This window comes from Dermacentor andersoni, chromosome 7, assembly GCF_023375885.2.
Source record: "Dermacentor andersoni chromosome 7, qqDerAnde1_hic_scaffold, whole genome shotgun sequence".
In the NCBI taxonomy this organism is placed as follows: domain Eukaryota; kingdom Metazoa; phylum Arthropoda; class Arachnida; order Ixodida; family Ixodidae; genus Dermacentor; species Dermacentor andersoni.
The window spans coordinates 153,525,901-153,549,528 of NC_092820.1; the positions used below are offsets into that span (position 1 = coordinate 153,525,901).

The following is a 23,628-nucleotide window of genomic DNA, read 5'->3' on the forward strand; positions in this document are numbered from 1 at the left end:
ATGCTCATGTGCTTATAATCCCTGACAATATTTAATGTGTGTTGTTCGGTCGGGCCGGTGAATTATAGTGGGACTTCTGTGTCTGCTTACTCTCATTAAAACAACCTTGTGTAAATTAATCTCCATTCGCCATGCCTGACACCGGTTTACTATTTGCGCAAGCTTGTAATTTAGTGTTTATTATGATCAACTAACGTAATGCTTACTAGCACACTTATTACTTCGTAACAATATACTTCCGCTGGGCGTGAATTGTTATATGCAAGAATGCCACATATGTATTTACGCGGGGCGCGCAAGGCGTATGGACAGCGGGACTGAAAAAGAACAAAAAGCTCGAGCACACTGATACGGATGCAATCGTCAAAAATAAAATGACATTCCTATGAGGCTTGCATTGAACGTGCTACCTCTGTACAAACAGCACTTGACTATAGTAAGAGTTTAGGGCTGCATGCCTTGACGGTTGCCACAACAAATGAGATAGCTGGCGTTCAGAACTTCATATAAAGGACAAGGAAACATAAAAGTCACACAGGGCACAATGAAACATACAGGAAACATAATGGTCACGACCATTTTCATAAGGAATGCCTAACTACTCAATTACTTTTATTTCACCTTCTATTTAGACGTTCGGAATAATTGATTCGTCGTTTTAAGCTGCTTTACGTACAGACGCACGTACAAAGTACGAGTTAACCAGAAGCTGGAGTAATAGTATCGATTAGTATACATACCGGAGTGTCTTTCTTATCTCGTTTAGGGTTGGTGAACTAAGCGCTGACAGGACAATAGGTTTTGAAGCTCTCTCATGCATCAACTTGTTGTCAATTCTTAAATATTTGGATTATTTTATTTCGCCTCCCATTTTGACATTTGGATAATTACCATGCCTCGCCCATTTAAGCAGCTCTACACGCCCACAGAAACATACCAGCTACGAGCTTACCAGAAGCTGCACACGTACTTTCGGTAAGTATGCATGCATACGGGCACGCTCTTTTTTTCGTTAATTCAGATAAATGCACTTCCTTGATTTTTCGTTTTCTAAATAAGAACGTCGTCTTCCCCTTTACGAAAACACGAAGAACGTGTGTTTGCTGACATTAGTCAGGTTACACCAAGTCGCTCATTCAGCTGTTGAAAGGTAAACTGTATGCGGCATTAGTCGAACAGACGCTGCGTTACTTGCCCAGAACGTGGCATCCCCTCTCCCCCGTGAATTTAACGTGGCAGCTAAAGCTAAAAGGTGCCTGTTGTTTCTGAAAGGTGACCGACGAAATATACGCCAATATTCGCGCTTGCATGTATTTGGCGCCGTCGTTGGCGCAGCCTTCGTCGTGGTCCTGTGACGGTATCTGCGAGAGAGACGGGCTGCGCGTTTGTAGGCGAAATGCGTTCACCACGGGGCCACACCTTCGTGCTCCATTCATTCGACTCTGTCGCGTAGCCAGGACAGCGTTCGGCCTCCCACTGCTGACATGCAGTGTGGTGCGCAAAACCTACTGAGCACCGGTGTGTATGTATACCACGCTGTGATGCATGGAGTGGTCGGAGTGGAGCGGACAGTAAGCGTAAAGCTAGAACAATTTCTGGTGGTTTTTCTTCAGTCTCATCTCGGGCAGCATTTGGGTGCGATGCCTAAATGCAGGTATCAGCGCTTCTCTTCAAGCCAGTGTTGTGAGACGCGTAACATCTGCACTGCTTATGCTGAAATGCCGCCGTTGCCTTGCGTGCTTTGTCGCAGCAACCTATCGCCCCTCGGATGGCACACCGTCTGATAAATGAGAAGCCGATCAATGAGTTAGCGGTAAGAGGGAAAATAGAGGAAATCCGGATCAAGCTAAAGAACAGGTATTCGGCCTTAACTAAGGAAGATGACCATAGTCTTGAAGCAATGAACGACAATCTTGTGGGCATCATTAAGGAATGTGCAATACAAGTCGGTGGTAACTCCGTTAGACAGGATACCAGTAAGCTATCGCAGGAGACGAAAGATCTGATCAAGAAACACCAATGTATGAAAGCCCCTAACCCTACAGCTAGAATAGAACTGACAGAACTTTCCAAGTTAATCAACAAGCGTAAGACAGCTGACATAAGGAAGTATAATATGGATAGAATTGAACATGCTCTCAGGAACGGAGGAAGCCTAAAAGCAGTGAAGAAGAAACTAGGAATTGGCAAGAATGAGATTTATGCTTTAAGAGACAAAGCCGGCAATATCATAACTAATGTGGATGAGATAGTTGAAGTGGCTGATGAGTTCTATAGAGATTTATACAGTACATGTGGCACCCACGAGGATAATGGAAGAGAGAATAGTCTAGAGGAATTCGAAATCCCACAGGTAACGCCGGAAGAAGTAAAGAAAGCCTTGGGAGCTATGCAAAGGGGGAAGGCAGCTGGGGAGGATCAGGTAACAGCTGTTTTGTTGAAGGATGGTGGGCAGATTGTTCCAGAGAAACTGGCCACCCCGTATACGCAATGCCTCATGACCTCGAGCGTAGCGGAATCTTGGAAAAACGCTAACATAACCCTAATCCATAAGAAAGCGGACGCCAAAGACTTGAAAAATTATAGACCGATCCGCTTACTGTCTTTGGCCTACAATGTATTTACTAAGGTCATCGCAAATAGAATCAGGAGCACCTTAGACTTCTGTCAAGCAAAGGACCAGGCAGGATTCCGTAAAGGCTACTCAACAATAGACCATATTTACACTATCAATCAGGTGATAGAGAAATGTGCGGAATACAAATAACCCTTATATATAGCTTTCATTGATTACGAGAAAGCGTTTGATTCTGTCGAAACCTTAGGAGTCATGGAGGCATTACGGAATCAGGGTGTAGACGAGCCGTATGTAAAAATACTGAAAGATATCTATAGCAGCTCCACAGCCACCGTTGTCCTCCATAAAGAAAGCAACAAAATCCCAATAAAGAAAGGTGACAGGCAGGGAGATACGATCTCTCCAATAATTTCTCCAATGCTATTCACTGCGTGTTTACAGGAGGTATTCAGAGACCTGGATTGGGAAGAATTGGGAATAAAAGTTAATGGAGAATACCCTAGTAACTTGCGATTCGCTGATGATATTGCCTTGCTTAGTAACTCAGGGGACCAATTGCAATGCATGCTCACTGACCTGGAGAGGCAAAGCAGATGAGTGGGTCTAAAAAAATTAATCTGCAGAGTAGCTTCAACTCAATGCTAAAACTTGCTATCGCTTTCAATGCATCGCCCTTTGGTTGATACGGCCCAATATCTATAGTTACTTCTATAAATATTTCATTAAACAACTGGTTTCTTCGTAAACACCAATAAACGTTTCGCTTAAGCCGAGCCGCACAGCGTACGGGATACGAATTTTTTTTTTTGCGTTTGTCGCAGTATGTAGCAATACAATATCTGACTCACATGTTAATGACAGTAAACTAAGATCTCGTGTGTTAAAATGAGCATTACATTTGTTCGAGGTTTATTTAACGGGTCAGTAAGCAATTTTCTCTCGATGTATTTTTTTCAGCAATGGTTTCGAAGAACTCACTTGCTGCTATTTTAGTGCTGGGCTTTGCTACTTTCGCGAGTGCAAACCGTAAGTACACGATCAATTTTAAGTCTTCACTGAAGAATACTAAGGTTTTCACGTGAATTCTTAGTGCTAAGGAGAAGTTATGCAACGCCATGCAGTTCTACGTTTACTGCGACAGCTCATAAAATGATCTAAATTGAGTTTAGCTTGTTCATACAGTCCGTCCATTCCATTAAGCTGATGACAACCGTTGTCTTCATACAAGGCACATAACATTTTTTGCCATCGTTAGGCGACAAAACCCCCAGCTTCACCATCTCCACAGGGCGAAGGAGAAGCCACATCCGCAACCGTCACCACTGGTATTTTAAGCCAAGTTAAAAAATTGGAGGCTTATCAAGGTTAAGCCCAGTGGTTGCGAAGCATCCACTGGGCTTAACCTTAGCGTATCTTTAGCGTTTGGAGGCATCTTGACTGCATACACGCCCGGCGCAATGACGCTGGCGCGGTTGCGGGCACAGAGACTGACGCGACGGCGGGCGCGCGCCGCTTCATCCCTGGCGTGACGTCACATATCACGTGATGCAGCGATGGTGGCACCGCCGCCGCGTCGCGCGCGACGGCGCGAACCGAAGCGTGGAGGCCTCCGCCGGGCGACGTCCGACGGCGCGATATGAGGCCCCATCTGCAGCCGGTTTGACGTCATCACGTGACGTCACATCATGTGATCTCACTTCAGGGTCAATGGTGGCCACCACCGGGAGGCGACCGACGGCGCGATATGAGGCCCCATCTGCAGCCTGTGTGACGTCATCACGTGACGTCATGTCACGTGACCCCACTTCAGGGTCAATGGTGGCCACCGCCGGGCGTCGCGCGAAGGCCCGAAACCTACGTTAATATGCTTCGCATAATAGAGTAATGTGCATTTGGTGGTCGGTTGCGGTAACCACTCCTCTATAGCGCAACAGGGCTCTGAGATCGATAACATATATGCATGCCTTTCGGAGGTCAGAGAGAGTGAGAGTAACGAGAGAAGGCCATGGAGGTTAATCTCACGAAGGTCCGGTTTGCTACCCTGCGCGGGGAAGAAGTAATGAATGATTAAAAGAAAAATGTCAGAGGCGAGAGATAGTTAACTCCCGCAGGGTGTCTCTAGTATATAAGTGTCGTGTCAGGTCCGTTGATTTGAGAAGAGTCATTAAAGCGGGCGTAGCTTTCTAGGTTCATAATAGATAAGGCCAAGCATCCAGGATATTTGCCTATGTAAAGGGTAGACTGCTAAGTAGGACGAGTGCGCTTCGAGGAGACTGACATTGGAAGTCAATGCGGCTACAGTGGCAAAAGAGGTGCTCGATGGTCTCCGCACTGTTACAGTGGTCGAATATAGAGGCGTAAGCCATTCCATAAGGAAGGAGTATGAATTTTTGAAGGCTGACACTAATTCGTAGGCAGCACCGCAGTGTAATGACACACTGTGAGAGGCTAGGTGTTAAGCGTAGCTGTCATGATGGATCAAGCCTTCACAAACAATGATTGGAATACTCCGGAGTCGTTTAAAGAGCCAGCGTGATGTCGTGAATAGTTCATTGAAGTTCGCTGATTGTGTCCGTTCTCAATTGCAATATGAGCATATTGTGTGCGTTATCAAGTGCTGATGTGGCACGTCGTGAGCTAGATCGTTGCCGATAATGCCGCAATGGTGAGTAAACCACCGAAAAATAATATCATGTCCGTTTCCAACAGTGTGATAGTGGATTTATGTTATGTTTAAAGTGTACTTTTCATAGTTACCATGCCGCAGTGCTGCATGCAGGCTTTGAAGGGTTGCTTGAGGATTGCTGAGCACTCCGCAATTATGTGGTGATTCCTGTTCAATATATGCAATAGCGACATGAAAGGGAGGAAGGTTGACCAGAAAAAGTTTGGCCAGAGCAAGCAGTACTCCCCGCCGGGGCGTCTGCGTCAGCAGGCGTTTGGTGTGTTACGACACCACGTACCTGAGCACACGAGGGTTGGACCCTCCCGAGTCTGACCGTACGCGGCTTAGCCGTGTCCAGAGAAAAGGGAATCCTGGGGGTTGAGCTAATGCCCGGTGTTCGGACATTTACGCCCCTCAGCGCCGCAAACACATTTCTTCGGCCTCGGCTTCACGTAGGCGGCACCCCCAGACTGACCCAACCGGGGGAAATCGGTAGTTGCCTTTTCCTGTCTCTCTTTCACCCCAGCCTTCGTCTTTCTCTCACTTTCCACCTCTCCTGTCTTCTTCTGGCTTTTCTAATTTTTCCAGGCAGCAACGGTTAGCCTTGTGCGTGATAGCCAATCTTATAACAGATTTGGTTATAGTGGCTGCGTACTGCTGGCGTGGGCAGGCCTTGTTTAAGCACAAATTCTGCCACGTTCCCTTTTTGGGCTCCATGGTGAGTGGCTGGCACCTGCCGAAAATTACATGTTACTTTTGGCAAGCTCTTTCCCCCACTTTTTGATCGCCCTCAGAAAAGAGGACGCACCGATGAAGTGTTCCGAGATCTTTCCGGGATATCACGTAATACATTCAGAGAAACGAGAAAAAATAGTGAGAATGATCTCACCTTTCGTAGTTGCCAAGTCGCTGAAGTTCTTGGCACAGGATATAAAGCATCAAAGATGGCGAGCGGTGATATCCTTCTGGAGCTCCGTGGAAAGAAGCAACATGAAAACTTCCCTAAGCTAGTGTCATTCGGAGAGATCCCGGTGACAGTGGCCCCACACCGTACCATGAACACAATTCGAGGCGTCGTTTCCGATAGTTATTCGATGGACTTGACCAAAGCTGAACTTATAGAAGGATGTTGACGGCGAAAGCTTTCGCCGTCAACATCACCGCTAATTATCGCCAATCAAAGCAACTAGTACAGAAACCTTGGCTTACATCGATTCCCACAGTGCGTAGGATCTGCATAATTTTTAAAAGTATGAATAATCTGACATTAGCTATGACAGAACAATATTTACCATAGTTCGGTGCGAAACGTGCAACTAAGCAGGCAACTCACATGACATTTGTGTTAGAGCCTTCGTTCCTCACGATATATGACAATGACGTTGCTTTTATACTCTCAAGATAGGTCTTTATTGTGTCACTAGTGCCATTTTAATTTCTCGAAGCTACTGTGAGCGCTAGGCAACTTATTGATTGGACTGTATGTTGCCGCCTGAGCGTTGGGACAAAATCTGAACACGAGGCTACTGCCCCTGATTATTTTATTCTAGCGCAGCTAGAGCTGTCAAAGACGCCAGCTAGGCATGACTGCTCAGTTACTGGCCACAAGATTCTGCCACGAGGCATTATTGTCACATAAAGTTTCCTTATTGGCAGTTCACACAATCCGCGGGGGCACGCACAGCAATTTGCATTGCCGTCAAGCGTGGTGGAAAAAATATGTTGCAATATGACGTTGATTCGGCTCTTGAGTCATTGAGAATGGCTGCTTTCCAAAAATAATTAAATATAATTTAGTAAAGCTGCTATAGACTTCGGAATATTTCGTTACATTTAGTTTGCAGCAAAGTACAATTACCTAAATTAGTTCCTCGGAACACAATTTCACCCTTGTTCGCTGTTTGTGTCTTCACCACCAGCAGGCGCTATTTCATCGGTGGCATCTTTGGTTATCAGGTAAAACGAGTGGGAAAAAAAACTTGGCTGGGCGTTACGTATCTGTGAACCGGAAATAATTGCACAGAGAAGAATAAAGAGTTAATGGATTGCATAAGCGCCGATATTAAGGGTTTCGGGAATGGTGCAGAAATTATCCAATTAGGTGACATGAATGCCCACATACAGGATTTAGATGGCTATACAGACAACAGCAGGAAGTCAATGCTAGACCTTTGTGAGCAACATAACCTCGTTATCGTGAATACAGGGCCTAAGTGTGAAGGGTAAATCACGTGGGAAGTGGGAAACCGGCAATCAACCATTGCTTACTTTCTGATGACAGAAGGAATTCATGATAAGTTGTAAGAAATGGGAATTGTTGAGGAATGGTATAGCAGCATAGGGAATGACCACAAACGCAAAATTTTAAAAATGGGTAATTTAGTTGGGAAAGAGAGCAAGGAGTGCAAAATGGCCAGTCCCAATTTGAACGCAGAAAAAATAACAAATTTAGTCACTAGAACCGAGGCAGAACTTGGCAAATAGCCAAATAAAAAGTCGGAATATAATGAGCTTCTAAGTGTAATAACGGCAGAAATACGGAAAGAGAAACAACTCGTTCGTTGGAAAGGAAAAAAAAAAGAAACAGAATAGCTGGTGGAACAGGGAGAGACAAGAAGCGATCGCCGAACGACAGAAATCATCCAGAGAGCACAGGGAGGCAAAGAAGGCGCAGTTGCCGCAGGATGAAGTAACCAGTAAATGGGAAACATACCGGTAGAAAAAGTTTATGGTTCAAATACTGGTGCAAGCAAAGATAAAAGGTGAAAGTGAACGTTGGTTATCAGAAATACGTGAGAAAAAGAAGGCCGCACCTAGAATACTTGGGAACCACACAAAATTATTAGGCAGGAAGTCAACAACAATGCAACAACATATTCTACATGAAGATGGAAACAGAGTGGAAGGAGAAGCGGCAATAAATTACATCCGGAAAATAACAGCCGAATCTTTACAAGGCAGTGACGAGGTTGTATTTGAAGAAAAAAGGAGCATGAAAGAGACCCAGGTGGAAAAGGAGCTGGTGCTGACAAATTTGAACTGGAAGAAAGCCGAAGAGAAAATTCCTAAGCCCACAGCCACAGGGCTACACGAGGTTCCCGTTAGGCTGATTAATGAACTAGGACCAAAAAGTAAGGAAGCTCTGGTGAAAGCAGCGGAAAAAACTTTAAAAGATAGACGAATACCAGACAGTTGGCGACAAACTATAATGAATTTAATTTATAAAAGTAAGGGGGAGAAAGATAGAATTCAGTCGTATAGACAGTAGACCATTACATCGGTAATGTACAGGCAAGCAATGCAGGCAATTAAATTAAAGCTTCAAGCATGGGCAGAGAATAATGGCATCTTTGGAGAACTTCAGAATGGCTTCGCAATAGGTAGGCGTTTAGATGATAACCTTTTTGTTCATTCTCGGTGTATTGAAATATCAAAGGCAGAAAGCAGACCGTTATATGTAGCCTTCTTGGACATCCCAGGAGCCTATGACAACGTAGACCGCAACATTTTGTGGGATATTCTGGAAGAGGAAGGCTTAGGTGACGATTGTCTACAGCTTTTGAGATAAATTTACCTAGAGAATACCGTTTGTGTTGAATGGGAAGGGATGAGGAGCAAGGAGAAAGTTCATGTCAACAAGGGACTTTATCCCCACTGCTGTTTATGATGTACAGTCAACAGCAAAAGTTTGCGGGATGCGGTTTCCCCTTCACATGTGAATTCGTGCACTGTTAAGGCATGACATTTCGTATTTAATGAATCACTGCGTAGGTGGCGAAGCCTACTACATGCTGGAACATTTAATTCGAGGCTGCCTGACCACGCTTCGCGAGAATTCAGCTTTTTGGCAGATCCTGCGTCCCGTAAACTTTTGCGGTTGACTGTACATGCTGAAGATGGAGAGGGCGCTAGAAAGAAGCAATATCGGGTTTAATCTCTCATACAAACAAGCGGGTACTGTAGTAGAGCAGCAGCTTCCAGGTTTATTTTATGCGGACGACATTGTGTTGCTAGCTAACAAGCTAAGTGATTTGCAACGTCTGGCTAATATCTGTGGACAGGAAGGCAACAATTTAGGTTTGAAATTTAGTGTTAGGAAATCAGGTTTTATGGTATTAGATGAAAATAGTGAACAGACAGTGGCGATACAGGGCCAGGAAATACCTCGGGTAACAGAATATAAATACCTTGGTATATGGATAAACGAGGGCAACATATATATATGGAAACACAGGAAAAAACAACAATAGTAAAGGGGAAGAGAAGTGCAGCCATTATGAAGCACAGAGTGCTACGGGGATACAATAGGTACGAGGTGATTCGAGGTATGTGGAAAGGTGCAATGGTTCTAGGAAATATTTTTGGAAATGCGGTTGTTTGCTTTAAATCAGGGCTACAATCAGGACTCGATGGGAACCAAAGGTCAGTGGGACGCCTCGCATTGGGCGCTCACGGGAAGACTACAAATGAAGCTGTGCAGAGTGATATGGGCTGGACTAGTTTTCAAGTGTGGGAAGCTCGCAGTAAAATTGAGTATGAAGAACGACTGAGGAATATGGAAGGAAGTAAACGGGCCGGGAGAGCGTTGAGGTATCTCTACAACAAAAACATTGTTGCACAGTGGAGGAAAAGAACTAGGAAGCTTACCATCAAGTATGCGGCCTGTAGGGTGGGCAACACAGCAACAAAGAACGTCAAGCGGAAAGTCAGAAAGGCTGAAATAATCTCATGGGTGGCGGCAATGGAAAAGAAACCTGCCACGAGTAACTGCTTAAGAGGAAAAAACGAAATCAGGAAAGAAACAATCTATGATAACTCAAAGATAAACTCATTACTTTTCGAAGCGAGATCGGGATGCCTTAGAACACGCACCTATAAAGCGAGATATAAGAAAGAAGCAGCATGTGCTTGCTGCGGTAAAGCTGGGGAACTGTGAAGCATGTTTTATTAGAATGTGAAGACGTCTGCCCAGCGGTCGATTTAGGCACCACTGGCCTCCTTGAAGCCTTTTAGTTCAGCGAGAACAATGGAAAATTAAACATGTCCGCAATAGGGATTAGTAAGAGGCGATTGGAGGATTAGTGGCAGAAAAGTATGGAAACGACAAAAAAAAAAAGAAAGACGGAGACGTACAAAAGCACAGTTTGCAATAGGGGATCAGAAAATTTGGTTGTGAGAGTTCATATTGTTTTTTTTTTCTTTTTTTCTTGTTTAACCTAGGTAGGACATTAGGCAGTACATAAAGAAGAGCTTGGTGGCGCAACCCACTGCCCCGTGCTACAGGGGACGCTCATAACATCCGTCCGTCCGTCCGTCCGTCCGTCCATCCGACCATTCACCCATCCATCCATCCATCCATCCACCCACCCACAGGCTATATCAGTGCTTCACTTTGGCCGCCTTCCTTCTGTTCTTATTTTTGAGTGAAATTGTGTGCAACGACAGAATATGCTACAAACACCAGAAGAATTCTCAACGTTCATCTCCCTCACAGGCAGAACACATTCAGGCATGTACTGCCGGTTTTCACAACCTCGCAAAATTTTGATATAATGCGTTAGAACAGAATACAGCCTACACAAAATTACCGCTTATAGAAGTATCAGGAAAATGCTGTTTTAGAAGCAAGCTATGATGGTGGGAGGATCCAAGAAACCCTTCTGGGAGAAGTCTTCACCCTGCTTTTCATCCTGTCATCCTTGTTGCTGTTTCAGTCTCTATGCTAGAAATGGAAAACATTTCAAGTGACAGAGGCAAGCCTTACACTATCTTTAGTATTGTACATAACGAGGCTTTTGTTGCATCGTTCTTTAAAACTGACCCGCCGTGGTTGCTCAGTGGCTATGGTGTTGGGCTGCTGAGCACGAGGTCGCGAAATCGAATCCCGGCCACGGCGGCCGCATTTCGATGGGGGCGAAATGCGAAAACACCCGTGTGCTTAGATTTAGGTGCACGTTAAAGAACCCCAGGTGGTCGAAATTTGCGGAGTCCTCCACTACGGCGTGCCTCATAATCAGAAAGTGGTTTTGGCAAGTAAAACCCCATAATTTAATTTTTTTTCGTTCTTTAAAACTACAGCTTAATTGGATTGGTTGCAAACAGGGTGCCTCAATTGGTCGAGCCTGTCGCGATCAAAGTGCCTACTGCATATTCTTGTATTCTTTGTGCGTAGCCAGTTTTTCCCGCTTCTGCTGCTCAAAAACAAAATCGTAAAAACAATAATACGTATTAAATATTGTAAAAAAGATAAAAGAAAAGAAACGCGTAACTGATAAATCAGTTATATCGATTTCACTATATAGTATTGCAAATAGAACACGTGGGTATTTAGAAACTTTCTCGAGTTATTCAATGCTCAAAAGATCACATTTCCGAATCAAAGAGGGAAAACGAACAACTTTTTACGATGAACCAACTGTACAGAACTTTCGCGTCCGAATCTCGCGTATCCCAAATTCATGAAAATATTTCCCCTGCGCATTGTTGTACAGGCTCATGCATCCCGTTCCTACTTCAAGCTAAGCTCATGTGGGGGAAAAAAAGGAGCGGGACGCTGCGTACGGCAATGCACACTAATAAATTTTAGAGAATGTCGAAGTTGGCTATTCTGCAGTTAACGCTTTGCAAGATATCATCTGAGGATATACGAGTCATCAAAAGTGGATATATACGTGGCAAAAAAGCATCGGATTTAGTGGCAGTCATGAAACCTACGCTACTAAAGCGTGAGAGATGAGTTTCTGTGAATATCGTTTACATATTGTCATTAGACTTTGTGCAGTTGATTTTATCTGAGACTTTTTGCTGGTGTCTATGCCTAATGCATGCTTGTCCCAAAAACTCACTCTTGGACACTCTTGGCACTCTTGGCACTCACTCTTGGCACGTAATGCAACCTCAGTTTCAAGATAGGTCATATTTCCGACGGCAATTTTTTTGTTCCAGTGGACACCTCCAGCATCGTACATTGCCGCACTACAATTGCGGTGGTGTGTCCAAGTGATAGAACAAGGGCCACTCTCTATCTTGGAAATAAACCAATTGCCTATAAGTGCAGTGAGTATTTTCTTGCATTCGAAAAGTTTTTGATTCATTTTTTTATGTGCCGTCACTGCGTTACGGTAAAATTATCTGAAATAAAATATAAACATTTATGAATCTTATGATGTAGAAATACGCACGACTAATCTTTTGATTGTTATGCAAATTTTTGGCGCGTTCCTCTGCATTACAAATATAGTATTCACGAAATTACATAAACGTTAAAATCGTCAAAAGCAAAAGGCGCATATAGTATACGTGCCATTTCACTAAAGAGTTGTGCTCGTTTTGCCATCATCAATCATTTTCTGCCGTTAGGTTCGAAACACAGCAATAGACTATTCTACATTTGCGGGTTTGATTTCAATGAATTCGCACACTTATTCCTCAATACACTGCAAAAAAAGAAAGAAATTCTGGTGGCAGACATCACGCCGCCTACTTTGAAGGCTCTCCAACATTTTTCATATATGACACACTTATGTGAAAGCATGTGACTGCACGCGGGTGTAGCGCCAGTGTTCCGTACTTTGTTTAGCTTCCGTCGCTATTTTCGCATTTTCCAGCGTGGTTCAATTTGAGACACTTTTTCCTAAATATTTCTAGGCGCAGGCCTACACGAATCAGGCCTACGTAGATATCACTGAGTATCTACATAAGAGGGAGCGGATTATGAGTGAGTATATATATAAGTAGATACCCAAGGAATACGAAGAATAACTTTCTGCACAATGACTTTCTGCGCATTAACCCATAAAGATCGACATTTGTAATATTTCATTCACAATTAGTAAGAGTGGCTCCCGTGGTGCTCACGACAACACAAGAAGAAATACCGGCTGGTAAGAGCACCAAGTTTGTAGGTGTGAGCTTAGACGAGCATTTAAAATATAATCTTTACGTTCATTCACTAACACAGAAAGTTTCTTTTGGCATCCACGTAATCAATAAATCCGCGTAACTGTTTCCGGAGACACATTATTCTTTCATTGTATTACTCTTACATTCATAGACATCTCTCTTGTTATATATTGTCTTGGAGTAACACTGACTGCTGTCACCTAGACGCCCTTCAACGCCTTTAAAATCAAGTGGTCCGACTAATGACCTTTCATAATATTTTTACGCATTCAAAAACACTGTACTAAGGTCTGAATAATCTACCACTAGCAGAAGGGTTGCAATAAAGACTATCACTAATTACCTTCATGCTTAAACTTTATGACCTATTAACGTCGGTTTTTGCTAATTATTTAATCAAAAATACTAATATTACCATGGTTTCTGCAAACTATAATTTACATCTTTCCCGCGTTCGAACAAACTACGGAAAATTAACGGCCGTCTTATCTGTGCCATCATTCTGTAATCCTATACCATACGAAATTCAATCATCATCGGCACATGTTTTTCTATACCTCCACAGGATATATCTACTAGACAAGTTATGTGAAGAATTGCATTATAATTATTAACACTGACATTCTTGTTCTATTTATATTACCTGTTTCTTCCGTTTTTCTTTTTTTCATTACTGTGCATGTGTAGATCAAGTAAAATATAGTTGAACGTGTTTCTGTTGTTCCCGAAAGCATCAATTCTGCTTCCGCTTATGGCGGCACCGCTTTGTACAATGGATTTGCCCTTCGGTTTTATTGAATTCAGTATTCTAAATAATTCCATGAAGCCTGCGGCCTTTTTAAAGTTGCATACGTTTCCCAGCTTATGCTACTGTTTTATATTGTAATAAATTTACAGAATGGGGGGTTTTCATTTCATTTGTTTGCTTTTACTTTTGTAATATTGTCACCCAGCTATTACAACTAAAACAGTTTACCACCAACATATTGGCAAAAAAACGTCTGCCTTTAGCGATGGCTGGTCCTCGGAGAGCGCGCGCGCAACCACGAACTTCGTCGTTCTCGCCTTAAGGGTCCCGTGTCATCACGTGCAAACTTATTTCGCGTCATTGCTCCCCTCTCAAAAGCGACCGGCCCGGTCGCTTCAAGGGCAGCGGGCGCGCACTATGGGCAAGAGTGCCAACATGAAAAGACAAAAAAAAAAAACATACAGGAATCTACACAATGCTGAAGCGGTTTGTGAGGGTTGCTTATCCCTCGCGTGCGTAGTACGGCTTCATCCGCACTACGTGGACGACTTCAACACGGGGACGGCGTCGGTTCGAACCAGGATCAGAGCTTTGAGGCACCACCTCGTAGTTCACATCACTGAGGCGGCGTACAACTTCAAAGGGGCCGAAATAGTGGCGCAACAATTTCTCTGAGAGCCCACGGAGTCGGATAGGTGTCCACACCCACACGCGGTCGCCTGGTAAGTACTGGACATTCCGTCGGGTCCGGTTGTAACGGTAGGCGTCGGTATTCTGCTGGGTGCGGACGCGATTCCGAGCAAGCTGGCGAGCTTCCTCGGCTTTCTCGACGAAATCTTCCGTGGTGTCATTCCTTGTGGTTCCGTGGTCTACCGGGAGCATTGCGTCTAAGGGGGTTGTAACGCGACGTCCGTAAACAAGCTCGAATGGTGTAAACTTGGTGGTCTGCACAGCGGTATTGTAAGCAAACGTGACGTATGGCAAAATTTCATCCCATGTTTTGTGTTCCACATCAATGTACATGGAGAGCATGTCGGCTAATCTTCTGTTTAGGCGCTCTGTTAAGCCGTTAGTTTGGGGATGAAAGGCTGTGGTCTTTCGGTGGTCGGTGTGCGTCAGTGTGACGACTTCTTGCAATAACTCAGCTGTAAACGCTGCACCGCGGTCAGTAATGAGTACAGCGGGTGCACCGTGGCGAAGCACGATGCTGTGGACGAAGAAGCTGGCGACTTCAGCAGCAGTTCCCCGCGGCACAGCTTTTGTCTCCGTATAGCGAGTTAAATAATCAGTTGCCACGATTATCCACTTATTTTGCAATGATGACAAGGGGAACGGCCCAAGAAGGTCCATTCCCACTTGCTGGAACGGCGCGGGAGGCGGATCCAAAGGCTGAAGGAAGACGGCAGGCTTGACGGGTGGAACTTTACGCCTCTGACAGTCATACCACGTTCGCACATAGCGCTGAACCGACGAAAATAGGTGTGGCCAATAGTATTTTTGCCGTATGCGCGCTAATGTCCTCGCGAAGCCTAAGTGTCCGGCACAGGGATCGTCGTGACACGCCTGTAAAACTTCCTCGCGCAGTGCCGTCGGAACAACGAGAAGGAACGTTTCCTGGCTGTTCTCAAAATTTTTCTTGTACAGGACATCGTTTCGCAGGCAGTACGACGTCAATCCTCGTGAAAGTGGGCGTGGGACAACAACGTCAGCTCCCTTGAGATATCGTATGACTGGAAGCAGCTCAGAGTCTGCACGTTGATAGTCAGCCATGCGCACCACGTCGACGACACCAAGAAACGGCAAATCTAGCTCCAAGTCGGAGGATGTCAAGGAAATAGGAGAACGTGACAAGCAGTCAGGGTCGTTATGCTTATGGCCGGATCTGTAGACAACAGTTATGTCGTATTCCTGGAGGCGGAGGCTCCAACGAGCGAGGCGACCTGACGGGTCTCGTAGATTGGCAAGCCAGCAGAGCGAGTGGTGATCGCTGATCGCTCGAAATGGCCGGCCGTATAAGTAGGGTCGGAACTTGCTGATGGCCCACACGACTGCTAAGCATTCTTTTTCGGTCGTTGAATAATTAGCTTCTGCTTTTGTCAGACTACGACTCACGAACGTAATTACACGCTCTGCGCCATCTTGCCATTGAACCAGAATGGCCCCGAGTCCTACGTTGCTGGCGTCGGTGTGTATTTCAGTTGCCGCGGTGTCATCAAAATACGCCAGCACTGGAGCGGATTGAAGGCGTTTACGCAATTCGGTGAAGGCCTGCTCCTGGTCTTCCGTCCACGCAAAGGGCACATCTTGTCGCGTCAGTCTCGTGAGCGGTTCAGCAGTCCTTGAGAAGCCTTCAACGAAACGACGGTAGTAAGCGCAGAGGCCCAGGAACCGCTGAACAGCCTTTTTGACTTTAGGACGAGGAAACTCGGCAACGGCAGCGAGTTTTTCTGGGTCTGGTCGTACTCCTTGGCAGCTGACAACGTGGCCTAGAAACTTGAGTTCCTGGAAGCCAAAATAACTTTTTGCAGACTTGATGGTGAGGTTGGCCTTGCCTATTGCGGTAAGGACACTTCGTAGCCGGGCGAGATGTTCATCGAACGTGCTGGAAAACACAACAACGTCGTCCAGGTACACTAGATACGTCTGCCACTTTAGTCCAACGAGTACAGTGTCCATTATTCGTTGGAACGTAGCAGGAGCGGAACAGAGACCGAAGGGCAGTACTTTAAATTCGTACAGCCCATTGGGAGTCACGAAGGTGGTTTTTTCACGGTCACGCTCATCCACTTCGATTTGCCAGTAGCCTGACTTTAGGTCTCAGGAAGTAAAGAACTGAGCATGACGCAGACGGTCCAGAGCGTCATCGATCCGTGGTAGGGGATAAACGTCGCGTTCGGTGACTCGGTTAAGCCGTCTGCAGTCAACGCAGAAGTGGAGCCACGGAGCCCCACTTGACGATAAGGACACATTCTGTAGATGTGTCCGGCTTCGCCACAATGAAAACAAAGGGGCTTGTAGTCAGTGGTGCACAAGACGTCGCTCTTACTAGTCCTTGCTTCGGCGGTGTGCGGTGGGCTGCGAGGCGGCCTGAAGCTTACGTCCATTTGTTGAGTGGGGTGTACCATGCTGCACGCACTTGAGGGTGGCGGATGGCGTACTGCTTCAGCGTAACTCATTTCGGCGTGCGGTCCCTGCTGTGGTACCTCGTACTGTCCAGGAATATGGACGGCCTGTCGGACCTCGGCGCGCACCATTTTCGCAATGGAAAGTTGTCTCACAGAGGCAGTGGTCGTCTGCATCTTCTGCAGTTCCGCCTTGACGACAGCCCTGATGAGTTCTCGCAAGGCGCCAATGTCGTTACCGAGGGTAACGGCAGAGAGCTCCCTTGAAATCATGGCGTCGCGGTTGTTTTGCCTGGCCCGCTATTGAAGGGCCTTTTCCATAGTAGTGGCTTCGTCATGGAACTCTGCAAGTGTCGTCGGCGGATTTCGAATGAGGCCAGCAAAGATTTCCTCTTTGACGCCGCGCATGAGATGGCGCACCTTCTTTGTTTTAGTCATAGAAGGGTCCGCACGTCTGAAAAGCCGATTCATGTCTTCTACGTACGCCGTCACTCGCTCATTCGGAGCTTGAATTCTTGCCTCCAACGCTAACTCCGCCCTCTCCTTCCCGTTCGCCCTGGCGAAGGCATTGAGGAACTGCCTACGAAATTCTTCCCATGACGTCAGTGTCGCCTCGTGGTTTTCAAACCATGTTTTCGCGGAATCCTCAAGAGCGAAGTACACGTAGCGTAGCTTACGCTCGTGGTTCCAGTCGCTGAGGTTGGAAACCCGGTCAAAATGGTCAAGCCAGTCGTCGACGTCCTCTGAAGCACTTCCGTGGAACAGATTCGGCGTCCGGATGTGATTGACGACAACGTGCGATGCTGCAGGAGTGGCAGGAGGTGGTTGGTTTGCCATTCTAGTTCATTCGGGTAGCAGACCGTGCTGTGGCTGGAGTCCCTGGAGACGTCGGCTGGCACGTACGTGCAGAGGGGTAAGCTCGGCTGAACTACTTGCCGGGCTTAGGTCTGGGGTATGCTCCGGAGATCTTAACATCGACCGTACCCCGCACGTCCACCAGAAATGTCACCCAGCTATTACAACTAAAACAGTTTACCACCGACAGATTGGCAAAAAGATGTCTGCCTTTAGCAATGGCTCGTCCTCGGGGAGAGCGCGCGCAACCATGAACTTCGTCGTTCTCGCCTGAAGGGTCCCGTGTCATCACGTGCAAAGTTATTTCGCGTCAATATTGCCTTTCCCCAGCTTTTCTGGTAATATTTATTCGTCATGCATTCGTTTTATATTTTGCTGCAGTTTATATTTGATATGTATAATATTAGCTGGCCCCCCGACAATTTGATAACTATGGGATTACCGAGTTTAATAAGGTCTCTAATGTTATCATGTATACAAAAATATTTGAATAAGCTTGAACTTGATGCGCTGAACTATGCTATGACTGCTATTCAAAATAATGCAACCACTGGCGGTCGACTAGGAACACTCACACTGATTTTTCGGACCCGGACAATACCTCTAAAAGGCCCGAATGCTCGGGCATTCCGAAAAAGGGAAATGTGAGGTAAAATTGATTTAGTTGTTTTCTTAGAGGGCAAGCTCAACAGAAAAAAGTTGTTTGCAGACTTTTGGTCGGTTTAGTGCTTTATTAAAATAAAGCTTACTTGAAATTTCGCGTTCGTCGAGACCACGGGTTTGTTTTGCGTTCACCCATCGTGCAGCCCGATGTGCATCGCGGGTCATCACTAGGTGCCGATACCTCACACGTGATCTAGGATTCCTGTCAATGTAAGCTCAGGCTGTGTTGCACAAAATTAATGTGGAGCTCTATGAGTTTTATGTCACACGCTAGCTTACTCTGATTTGTCCGGTAAGCGCGCATACCAACTTGTTAAGCATTCCCGGTATCTGCCAGCTGATCAACCGCTGAACTTAGCTCTGCTTCACGCTCGTGGCCCTCAGTCTAACCCCTGATTCCCTCAGTCCAACTTCACGCCTGATCGCTGATGTGGTTAACTGGTACAAACATTTTAAGGACGAACTTCCTGCAACGGCTTCACGCCGGCGGCACCCACCGGTTAGGCCTAATATCACCCCTTCGATGGAGTCGGAGAGCAAAGTTGCGGTTTGATGGCGAGTCTGGGATACGCGAATAATATAATATGGGACAGGAGAACTAGTGCAATCTAGTACAAGCTCGGAAAGATTAACCAGCACTACGGTATGCGGGTGACGCTTAAGCTATTTTTTTCAACTTTCCGCGTTACACTGAGGGGATGGAGGCCTTAGACGAGTGCGGACATTACACAAGAAAATACCGTATGCTCATTTTTCTCAATGTTGGAATACGCAGGGTGCAAGACGTATTTGGGCACACGGATTATTATTCTCATTCCGTTGTTGTAGGCGCTTACCTACGCCTTCTCCAACCACTCTGTAGCGCGATTGTCAGGGTAGCAGCATTCAATCTGGCAGAGGAGACAAGAGCTCATAGGCAATCGTAACCAGTGACGAAGAGAAATGAGCTCATGCAGTGGTAACACGTCACTCAGGTGGTTGAGTTTCTGTAACAGGCCGAAGCCATCATGAGTGAGAGGCTGTAAAATCCAATGATGGGCAGTGCTTAGCATACTTCGGGTGGCATCCAACAGTCAGATTTTTTGTGCACGAGGTGAAATGACCTCCCGTGAAGGCACATTCCGACCCCTTAACTGCTTGCCCGCCCCGTATCAGCACATTTTATTTAAGCTCGGTGCCTGCTGGGGTTGTAAAGGAAGTGAGATAGGAAACGCCTCGTATATTACGTCGCACAAACTTACTCAGTATAAACAAAGAAGCACAACGCATGGAATAGATTGAGAAGCACAACAAATTGGCCTACCTAATATAAATAAGCGTGCAGACAAGACTAAACAATGCTAACGTCCTCTGCATATGCACTTTTGCGAAGCATGGTCCGGAAACAGAGTTCATGATTTAAGTCGCGTTAAAAGGGTCTCATCTCATGCTGTGCGAAGGCGACCTGCCCTTGGTTTAGAAACATAAAGTTTAGACAGCTTTGGAAAAGGTGTCATGGAAGTGACGCACACACAAAGCGAGGGGAGTGGTCGTTTTCCCGCTGTAGAAAAGGAGGGCTCTTTAAGCCATGTGTATCCGGAGGCGGTAATTTCGGCCAGCCTGCCAGCGAAAATCAGATTTTTTTTCGAATAGGTCCTAGCAGATGCTCAAGGACAAGCGACCATTTTTTTCAGAGAAATGGGAAGAGTTTTTGTCTAAGGAACAGCAGCGCGAGTGTTTTTTCTCGAGTAAGGGGGCTTTTACGGCACCAACACTTGAGGAGACTCGGAAACTGATAGACATGTACCGTATGGAGTAGCGGTCAGAGGACCAAGAAATGATTCCCGAGGAAGGGGCGCGCAGTGAATAGTCAAGCGTACTAGTAGCTGTAAGCGAGCGAAAGCAATAGCTGAAGAGAGCGGTGGTTCTCCTGCGTTTGAATAGTGGCCGACTGCGAAGGCCAAAACGAAAGCGACAAAGCCAAGCAGGTCGTAAAGCTAGCCTTGATAGAGCTAGTTCAGGGAGCGCTGGAAATAATGTGGTGCCAGTGGTTTGCACACGCAGGGACAAGTGCGAAGATGCAGTTGTTTCGCCATTTCATCAGGCTGTTGTAGAAACAGAAGCCGACTTTGAAGACCAGCGATAAGTTTTGCATGAAGTCGACAGTAATGATAGAGCTAGGCCCGTTAAGAGGGACTTCATGACGAGATAGCTTGCTCAAATGTCAAATCCGGAGTGCTATGCAGAATGTGTCGTTTCTCATTCGTACGAATTTTGCCCGAGTTTGCTCGACGGCGGTCAGTGAACGGAGACAGCATGGGACGCGCAATGACAGCAGGCGAAAAAGAGACCAACCCTTCCCCTATCGGAAAATGGGGGCAAGCGAAGCTTGTCGGGCGTGCCCCTAACCTACTTCACTGTTATGTAACCCACAGGTAACGGTGCCGGATTGCTTCATCCTCCCGCTCCCTAAGCTCAGGATCTTCTCGTTGCTGTGGGATTGCCTGGGCTCGGGTGACTCTAACATGTGGATCGGTGCGCCGACGGCGAGCCCTTTCACGGACGAGTTCTCGCCGCCGAACACCGAAAGCTGCTCTTTGCTCGGGGGAGCGCTCAACACGTGGAGCTTTGGAGGAAGGAGACGACGAACCTGCTGCTAGCCTGTCTGAGTAGCTCTGCCTACATTTATCGTTATTTTCTGGTAATATTACTGGTCAGAACGGTTCAAGATGTCTATTGACTCGAAAAGGTACCTTCCGTATCGGAGACCGACGGGTGCTGCGCCACCTGCCGCCTCACAAGGTGCTAGAAGGAACCAAGCTGGCACCGACGAGCACCCCGCCATGACCTCCCAAGGGCTGACACCGGGTCAGAAATGCCAGCTGGTTTGTACAAGCCAGCCTGACTGCAAGCGACAAGACACTGGTGAATCTGAAGTCGAGTCAACTATCATCGAGGACGACAACGTGGCGAACCCTTCAGACCTAGACATGGACGAGGGTGGTTTCCGAATTGTGCGCCATCGTAAAGACAGGGCGGAGGGCATTCCAGTGTTAATCACTGCAACATCCGAAAGAGATGATTTAAGGCAAGTAAACCCTATTGTCCTGTATTCTGAGCTTGAAACGATTCTCGGTGGAGCACCAGTGAAGAGCCACTTCACAGCACAGGGAGCATTGCTCTTAGATGTAGAGACAGAAGGACAAGCCAACGTCGTTCTAGAGACCAAGAATATCGGCGGCATAGTCATATCCGCCCGTGTCCCACACAGTGATACGAAAAACACGTGCATTGTTAGAGGAGTCCCTAAATGGTACTTGGATGAAGAGCTGCTCACCTACCTGAGACCTCAGGGAGTATTCCATGCAAGAAGAATCATCCGTCGGGTCCAAACCTCGTCATATGAATGGGAGTCAAGACGCACTAACTCGGTGGTTCTCACATTTGCTCCAAATTCTGAACGCCCGGAGAAGATCAACCTTGGTTTCACTAGACACGAGCTTGTCGACTACGTGGAGACACCACCACGCTGTTTTAAGTCTCAGCGCTTCGGACATATCGCTAAGTACTGTCGTGGGGAACAGAGGTGCAAGCGCTGTGGGGGACCTCATGACTTTAAGACGTGTGCAAGTAAAGACAACTTTGTGTGTGCAAATTGCGGCGGTGACCAGCCTGCTAGCTACGGTCGATGTCCTGCGCGGACAGCTGCTCAGCGAAGAAATAAGTTGTTTGTTCTGGGTCCAAAGAGTGCAAGCGCACCATCAAACACGAAGAAGACGTCCAGAGCGCCACAACTAACTGGTTTGAAAACAGAGTACACATCTTATTTCCCGCGTCTCACATCGATAAACGAAGTTATTGAGCCAACGCAAACGGTCACAGCGGCTGAGAAACCTGTTCGAAAAGAGTCCGAAAAACGCACCTATGCGGCCGCAGTAAACCGACCTCAAGTACCACTTGGCAACAGTCGGCAGGAAAACTGCCAGCATGTGATACGCGCTTTGTTCACGGCACTACGTTCCCACGTCGCGAAGATGCCTGCTAGTTCAACGAAGGATATGCTGGAAGCAGTGCTGGCTCTTGAGTCAGTAACACTCTGCTCTACTTCCACATACCCTCAGTAGCATAATGGCAATTTCTCGCCCACTTCGTCCATTCCGTCATCAAAAAGTGCCCTTAACAATGCAATGGAACTGCGCCGGTATTCTACAGCGTCTTTCTGAACTCCGCCTTTTCCTTCGAGACATACCTATACCAATTCTAGCCCTCTCGGAGGCCGGTCTCCCAAATGGAAGGACGATAGCAAGGTACATCAGACATAGAAATCCGAGTATACCATCATTTGCAACTGGAAGTGCGATGATATACATCAGGCGAGAAATACCTCACGTCACCTTACGAGTGCAAGACCTTTGTTCTACCCTCTTGGAAGTCGCCGCTGTGCAAGTGTGCCTAGGAAAACGAAAACTCAGTGTGGTGTCGGTGTATATAAGTCCGCGCAGAAAGGTCTCCATGGAGACGTTCATAAAGGACCTTTGCATTCGTTGCCCCTCTCCTATAATAATCTGTGGCGACTTTAACGCACATCATTCGCTTTGGGGAGATAAGACTGCAGATTCCCGAGGCAAGGAACTTGTCGCAGCCGTGGATGCTGCTGACTTATGTATCGCGAACGATGGCAAACCGACTTTTTTCAGACCACCAGATTCATGGAGTGCGATAGACCTTGTGATCCATTCTACAGACCTTGTCGTATCGTCAACAACGGCCCCAGACAGGATGGGCAGTGACCACTTTCCGATCTTCACCAACATCACCGGATTTCACACTGTTGGGCGACAATTCTCTGCTGTGACCCGCTGGGACACATACAGAGAAGCGTTGGATGAATCCCCTGGTGAGCTGTTCGCAGATATGCTGCGGAGCAAAAGAGTGGCTACCTCAATGTTGAAACTGCCAGATCATTTCCCTACTCCTGATTTGAAACTAAAGAACCTCTGCGCACGGCGTAGGAGAGCGGAGCGAAAACTAATGAGAAAAACGGGAAATCCATCTGCGAAAACTGAATACAACAGGATAAACGCCGTCATCCGTCGTCACACAAAAAGGTTAAGGC

The 23,628-nt window shown here is 46.5% G+C and overlaps 1 long non-coding RNA gene across 1 annotated transcript; it reads left to right on the forward strand.

The window, feature by feature from the left end:
* The first annotated feature begins 918 nt into the window (after positions 1 to 918).
* Positions 919 to 12,283, forward strand: LOC129383739 (uncharacterized). Its single transcript, XR_008611600.1, has 3 exons — positions 919 to 975; positions 3,536 to 3,604; positions 12,189 to 12,283. It is a non-coding gene; the product is annotated as an uncharacterized lncRNA (long non-coding RNA).
* Positions 12,284 to 23,628: the final 11,345 nt, after the last annotated feature.